Source organism: Branchiostoma floridae, chromosome 7 (genome assembly GCF_000003815.2).
Source record: "Branchiostoma floridae strain S238N-H82 chromosome 7, Bfl_VNyyK, whole genome shotgun sequence".
Classification (NCBI taxonomy): Eukaryota; Metazoa; Chordata; class Leptocardii; order Amphioxiformes; family Branchiostomatidae; genus Branchiostoma; species Branchiostoma floridae.
The window spans coordinates 16,515,312-16,523,587 of NC_049985.1; the positions used below are offsets into that span (position 1 = coordinate 16,515,312).

General features: G+C 41.3%; 1 protein-coding gene across 1 annotated transcript in view; it reads left to right on the forward strand.

Annotated features, from left to right (window-relative positions):
• The first annotated feature begins 95 nt into the window (after positions 1–95).
• Positions 96–8,276, forward strand: part of LOC118420299 (E3 ubiquitin-protein ligase MARCHF8-like) — a 17,248-nt gene continuing 9,067 nt past the window's right edge. Inside the window, exon 1 of the mRNA XM_035827035.1 lies at positions 96–479. The gene's annotated coding sequence lies outside the window, so the exon portion shown is untranslated. The remainder of the gene's footprint in view (positions 480–8,276) is intronic.

Genomic DNA, 8,276 nt, shown 5'->3' on the forward strand with positions numbered 1-8,276 from the left:
TACTCCGATTTTAAATACAACGGATAAAGGTTACCCCACGGATAAAGGTGAACTAGCGTTAATTGTTGGAGATCATTGAACCCGTCTGTGCCGCCAACCCGTCTGTACCCGTGACGTCACCAGGACGTGACGGCGAGTTTAGCGCCATCAGCGATCTCCATGGCAACCGTACATGAGGCGGAGTAAGCCAGCCTCTTTGCCTGTTGCACACAAGCGAGCGGTGGCGCTGTCTCCGCCGCCGAGTCGGCTCTGTGTGCTTCAAACAGGCCTCTAGAGAGAACAAGTATGCTTGCTTCTTCCTCTGTCGTAGACTCTTGATATTTGCAGTACACGGAAGTGTCTAGTAAGTTGTAACCGTCGTCTCGAAGGTCTTGGAAACGCAAGGAAGGAGATCCCGACACCGGCAACGCACGTCCAGGTATCGCTACACGTAGAGGAAAAGATCGCCACCTGCAGGGATGGTATAGCACAAGATTTTGGTTCGTACCATTTTTTGCTTTACGTTTACGTTGACATGTTATTTCATTGTCATTTCTCTGCATCATTATTGTATAAACGGTGTGTCAAGAGTTCTATGCACCTGTAGAGCTGCATGGTAGATGTAGTATGAGACATTATCAACGGCAAAGCTTTCTAAAGCCACGCCGCACAGCCATGAGAATGTATTAAAGCCAACAAACCAGCAAAGACCTTTAGCATTATAAGATACAGCGAAGCCGCCTTTGTGCGTCCCACAAATGCACACAGTGTATTTTCCAGCAATATGATTTTGTGCTGAGATTTAATGCAAAACGTGCGTAACTATGCAGGAATAAACGACCCTCGAAATGGGATCCTGAATGGATTTAGCCGCTGCACTTTGAGATAGCGGGCTTAGATCACCTTAACGCGAGTTACTCATCCCCGTGGATGAATGCGATTGATCCGGTGGACTAACCTTAAGTACTACTTTTACTTTCACACCCATCTCAACTCAGTATCATCAAGTCCTTAAAATGGATGAGTGGTCTGATGATGAGCAAGCGAAGGAGGGGGATATTTGCATCGAGTTAAGATTTGTGATCCATTTGGAAGAGTGTACGGCATATATTTAAGGTCTGCAATTTAGATCTCATGATACGGCAGCTTTCTAGCAATGGATAAGGGCAAAGATACTGTTTTGTCGACCAAAGAGTTGTTTCTCATCAATATTAACGTTGTTTACCTTGTAGTGCATAGTGACATATTCAGAAGCAGGTTTGCTTGCTGCTTCTGTAGCGGTGAGGTTATATTTCCCATAGGGAGGAATTGCTGGCCATTGAGTCAGGTCCTCTAACACTGGACCCCATTTTTTACGTTCCTCCCGAAAGATGGGTGCAGCCCAAACGTAGATGCCCTACCCAGAACTTCAACCAGGGTCTCCCAGTTGCCAACTAATTGGAACCAGAAGATTAACTGTGAGGATGCCAGTTGAGCTACAGGGACATCCCCAATTTTTTTATCAATGCAAACATTAAATGCAAGAAGCTGATCCTTCGTTAGAAATACCATACAGAGGTGTAAAGTAGCTGAACCGTAAGCAGCCTTAGAAATTTTGATTTTCTCCTTATTTTGAATGTCATGATTCGTGAGCAACACGTAACAATCGGCATAGGTTGTAGAAAATAAGCATGCACCTGCAAAAAGTACTTATTCATCATTTCTCTGTACCCATAGACCGTTAATGGCTTTTTAATCTCCTTGACTTCATCTTGACACATTTTCATCCAATTGAATTTAGTACTAATGGTTTTCGACAACTCAAAGTCGATGCAAAATGGCAAGGTGATCTAAATACACAGATAACCGTCTGCGTAAAACATGCGAATTAAAGTAATGATAAATGAAATAAAATCTCTTAGATATTTCCATTAAGACTTGATTTGTGCCTAGATGTTGCAATTGAAACTCAGCATAGCTATCTAATCTTCAACAAATCGTCAATAGATAGGAAACATAATTCCAGATAGATCATCATTAATTCCCTCCGTGATGCTGTAAACAACGATGTTATGACAAACAGAAATGACAGAAACTGATGTCGACAGCCGGTACGAGTGTGGAATCAGAGCGTTAACGAGCATCAAGGCACATTTCCGGCCTTGTGTTGCAATGAACAAACAATTTAGATGTGACTGATGTACCACATGTGCTTGACATCCCTTCAAGATATCCTCCACAGCAGCTGTTTTATCATCACCAAAGGGTTCTGTGAAGATTGCTTTTTTTCTGCAAAGTTTACACGTTCTAATCAGTTTCCGCTCGACTGCCCCTACGAAATGTAACAAATTGTTTTTCATTGTGAACAAAATCAAATACGAAAGCCCGTTATACCCGCCTCACATTATATACGATCTTCGGACGTACTTCGCGATCGCAGGAAGGTCGGCTGATTTTAAGATCTTAAGATGGTCTTGCGTATTTTTCGCCCAAAACCTGTTCCCCTCACATATAAGCGAGCCTCGTGCGATCGGCGGTGAATAAATCTATGATAATGAACCTCCCATGACCTCTTGCACGCGGACAAGGGAATACAAAACGTTCCTCAAAAAAGGCAAGAGATCAATAAATGTTGCTTATTTTGTTGTCGGAATCTTTTTAACCAATGAATGGAATGCGCGGGCATAATAGAAATGACTCAAGAAAGGAAGTGTGTCACAAAGCCAGCCTACATACTGCCACAGGGGCCACAATGTTAGAATTACCCTCACATTCCCAGAAATTCAAATTTTTCCAAACAATCGGAAGTCGGGTGAACGTCCCCCGAATGTCGCCCGACTAACGGTCGTTCGCCATCCGATTTGCGTTCGATGATTAGTAACTATGTCTGTGCTCGCCTATCGGTCTTCAATCGTTGGATTGACGCAAGACTATTGACCGATACCCTTGCGAGGTACGCACGATTTGCACGCACGATCTGCGACTCAGTAACGAGCTCTGCGATCTCGGAGATCTCCTGCGACTTGTCGCTTATGTTAAGAACATGTTTCGCTGCACCGCGACCGTCGTAAGACTCCTGAAAACTGCCGGCGATCCCTAAAAATCGCAAGATGATCGTGAGAACAACGGACGTCTTACTCACGAAAATGTCCTTTAGAGCTCGTAAACTAGTCTTCCGATCGAATCGCGCCTAATGTGAGGCGGGTATAACGACACCGCGCAGAGGCAGCTCGGAGGCAGCTCGCGAAGGTAGCGTGAGGAGGTATTTGCGTATTGTATGGGGTTTCTTATGTACCTGATATGTGTGTTGTTTAGACGTCCGTGATGCTAAAATAACTCTCTTTCGGTTTGTCTGTTGGTTAATTTATGTTCTTGTGGGTCTGTAGTTATTTGAATACAGCGTAGGTTGAATGGCAGGAAGTGATTCGGAGAATGGTGCCACCTAGAATGTGACAACTTGCAGGGGTGATAGGAATTATCTGGTATTACAGGTCATCTTTGGGAGAGGCTGCTAATTCAATTGGAGGTATCATTTTTGGTCATATTCTAGTCACATTCACCGTATAGTGACAGGAAGTGACCAACAGACACATAATTATCAAAACCTTATTTACATAATCAATTTGCTATAATTCAACAAAACATATGGGAAGCTCAGAACATTTCACGCAGACGTGAAATCTTTGAACTGTAGATATCTATTTTCTTCGAACCGCTCTTTATTTCTGTGCTATAAAGAACAGAGAGCACGACAACATTTTGTGACGTCTTACCATCAAAGTTAAAAGTGCCAAATGCGGGCTTTGAAATTTACATATCACTCAAACAAGTAGCTTTGTGCTTATCATATCCAAGATAATAGTTTCAGGCTGTACCGGACAGCCTTTTAAAGCTGCTTCTGCTGGCAGCTACACTTTTTGATGTCCACCAAAGCAAAGTATTTCAAATGAAAAATATTTCTGTAGTCTAGCTTTCCAAGCGAAATCAAGCGCTTTGATATTGGATTCAAATGGTTTCTGGTGCTTATTCGTCGAAAAGCAGACTTCTTCCGGGATCTGTTACAAAACCTTCCAAAATATTAATTATCTTATGACATCATACGATATGTAATTTCATAGAAAGATGTAAGAAAGTGCTCGATATTGGATAAGTACTGCCTTCTGACGATTTCCATCCAGTTGAATTGTTTTTAATTGCATGGCTGGATCCATATTGCTTTCTCTGTAATGATTACAATGATTAGGTACACTTCATGTCAGAGCCACGTGCCCACCAACGTGTTTCGTGACATTTTGTCTGGTGTTTGTTTTCCGTTACTAAGGCAACCCAAATGCATGGCAAGGCGAGAGTGGAGGCTCATAATGCAGGTGAATGAAAATGCGCTGTTTAAGTTAATAAGACATGCAGTCATCCTGGGAATACAAGAGATTACATCCTTGGGACTCCCCTTTGTGAAAGGTGATAGTTATTCTGATGATCCTTACATCTTTATATTGAAACCTATAAGAGAATGGAAATGACGTGTTTTTCAGATGTACAAATGAGGGACGTATAAAACAACTACTAGTACTCAACGAGTATGACGGATCGAAGTGTTAGATTTTCTCGAGACACTTATTGAAAAATTTGAAAACACGTTTTTTGTCTTATACTGTGAAGCATTCAATAACAAACGTTTTGATTCTACAACGTTGGTCATACTTGTCGAATGGCAATACCCAACACCCAGCTGTTTATCACTTCAGGCCCAATTATGGTTTCCTCGGGCCCTGCAGATAGTACTAGCGCTTATTAGATGGACGCTATGTAATGAAAGGGGATATTTGAATGCGTTAAGGCAAAAATGTGACAGGAGGGATTCAGATATGATGTACAAAAATAGCACCATTGCGTACATGGTATATTTGTGTCTGAGATACTTGTTTGTCAAGTCAAAAGTACGCGTGGCCCTCTTACATTTAAAGGTTTAAAATCATGTAAATAAATGAAAAGTTTATTATAACTAGTTTGATAACTAAGAGTTATTCATTTCTATCTATTACTTTGACATGGCTTCACAACTAGCTAGTGGCTACCACAAGCGTTGGTTAGAGGATAGACACAAAAGAGTTACGGAAAATATAAAATTGCAAACATTGACAACATCGATAGCAAGATGGTGGCCAAGACTCCTAAGAGTAAGAAAACCAGAAGGTTGACCGTTTAAAAGAGTCTATCCAGTTGGTTGCGAAACTGCTCCCTGTCCACGAGAGATTGTGTACATATTGCTCAATGAATGCAGTGGAAAATGAAACACATTTTATCAGTCAGTGTACCCACTATGAAACCGAAAGAAACACATTATTTCAAACAGTTGTCACAATTTAACCAAGCTTTTACCACCTATGTGATCACCAAGACTATATATATTTCTACTTAAGCACAAAATCCCACCATCATACAGAACTTGGGACAGTTCATTAACCACTGCCTTCAAAGAAGAAGTCAAACCCAACAGTAGTATTCGTAGTATCATATAGTTGATTAGACACTAGTTTTATGTATCACACTATCTACTTCTCTCAGTTCTTGAGACTGTATACTGTAAATGCATTTAAGTTCGCGGGGATTTAATTTCGCGGTTGCGGGAAAAAGGACTTTTCGCGGTGGTTTTAATTTCGCGGTAACGCGTTAGACTGTGCACAGTCTAATACCATAATAGAAAAATGTTTGCGGTGGATTCATGTTCGCGGTGAAGTGGTCACCGCGAAAACCGCGAACATCAATCCACCGCGAACATTTCTGCATTTACAGTATGCAATTAGCCCTCGGGCATGTTTTTGTAGATGACCAACTTATTGCTGCAATATTAAATCCCAGTACCAAACCTTGACAGTGAAACCTCGCCAAACGAGTGATGGCCAGGTTCACATTCAGGAAAGCACTGGTATGATTTGGCACAGGAGCTATAAAAAGCACACGGCAGGATGTGTAAAAGCACCGAACCACCGGTAATGATCATGTATTCATCTGTGAGGTCGACCCTGGTTTTCCAGGCACAGTAAAAGGGAGCACGACCGGGAAAACATGTTTGCATAGAAGCAACAAGTCCACATAGAAAGTACGTCGATGTAGGTTAGACATCCAGGTAATAAGATACGCCAAAAAGTAGTTACTCAAGCAACTGGATATGGTTTTGGAAACGGCCAGACGTTTTGGATTGTATCCACTATCCTTCGTCAGTGACACTGAAGTGATCTGGAAGAAACGGATCACATAGAAAGTAGCCCCCCCCCCCCCCCACTAGATTTCGTGGAATTTTTTTAGAAAGTTCAAAGCGTAATCACTAAATACATGTATACAAAATTTTCATCATCTCTACGAATTTGTCTTTTCTAATAATAATGTTTAGTGACTCAAAAAAAGTACAGCGACTTTTTAAGGTCTTCTCATCCATATATAAACAAGTGGACACAAAAAGAGTAACAAACAGATATATGGAGATATCAACGTCTTCAGTTTACAGTATCGTTTGCACTTCTGGTTCTAAGGTTTAAACATTCTTTGTGACGTGCTTATAAAGAACATACGTGTCACATGCTTTGAACTCAGTCCTAGAATGTTACCTATAGGATGGAATGTATTGAATCCTTTTGAACAAGCAGAAGTAACGATGAACAGCTGTGTGCGTTTATCGTCATATCGTGAACAATTCATGATAAATATCATGGTGGTTGTAAAAGAACACACGTGTCACGGGTATGAGCATTCCATGGTCATGGATCAAGCTCTTCTAATGGAAAGATATGAATTGTTAAACCAGAAATGATTGCTACGAAATAGCTATTATTTCCCCACATCGCTTCAATCCGTAGGTTCTATACGGACCATAATGTCAATCCGCCAGTCGTGACTCAACGTTATTTGGTTAGGTCCCGGCACATCATTACCAACTGTGCCGTGGAAATCGGTTTACCGTTAGTATTATCCGTTTCCATGGTCTGCGTATGCAAGGTCATTCTAGATAGATTTAACATGAAAATGGAATTCAGAAAAAAATTGATTTCTCTGATGGTGTCTGCTTAACACAGCACGTGGCGTCTTGGCTTGAAATATTGGATGGTTAAAGCTAGGCAGTTACAAACTGTTTTTAATAATGAAATAGTAACAAAAACTTGTTGCATTCAATACAATGTAAATGCTGAAGATTATATTGACAAGTAAATCATGATGATGATAGGAATCATGATAACGACAAGCGTAACTACGGTTATCACGATGATTACATGTATCATTGCGTAGCGTGTACGAAGACAAGCCATGACCACCAGTACCGCCCACCAAGCTTGGGTACCATCCTTCGAAGTAACCATTAATGGTTCGATCTTTTCGCTTGCTAACCACATAACAAGCGAAAAGATTGAACCACCCAGTCTTGCTTCCATCCACACTATTTCCTACTGGTAACTCAATTTGTCACATTATTTCACTGATATTAACGAGTCACAAATGTGAGGAACGATTGGTTCACATTTCCTCACAACCATTGTTTGTACTACAAGAATAATCATTGAAGGGCTTTGAAAAACGGTTTCCTGCTATGTAGCAACATCGATTTGAATCACCAGAGGACTAGGGAATAAAATTAGTGATAGATTAGCGACAACGATGAAAGTCGGTTTAGGAGAGCTCTATCCCAGGCTTTTCAAGTCGTAACTATTTGTCATGATGTTACAAAATTAGGCAGAACGCCTCCTATAGGGTAGAGAGTGACAAGGTAGTTTTGGGCCGACCAACTCCTCTGGTGTATCTGTCTATATGGGCAATCAATTTCTACTTTTTTCCAGCGACATGTGGAGCCTGGTAAAGGCTAGTTTTCCTGATAGAATTATTCGTCGTGGAAACTGTAACGAATATGTAACCGATATCCTAGGGCATGCCCTGACACGACAAATATTATATAAAAGACTTTACATAAGCGTGACGTGCCAAATTATTGTCAATTTCCTTACTAAAGGTTTTCCCGCCCGAACCGTCATTCAAAGTTCATCTATCTAACCTTGCCGGCCCATTTCGGCGTCGCGGGCACCAATTAGCGTTTATTCCAACGAGCTAGTAGAAGGTATGAATGGAATAAAACCGATAATGGAGGCAAGCCACATCTTCAATGACAGCACATGAAAAGGGCGGCAAATTGGACACAAACCCTGTTTCTAATACGTTGCCATGGCAACATAATTGCCTTGCCTGTCAGGACTGTACTCCCCCCTAACAAGCTGATTCATCCTTCCCTTTTGTTTGATGCGTTCCTTATCGCATTTGTAGGCCTTCTTTGAAAT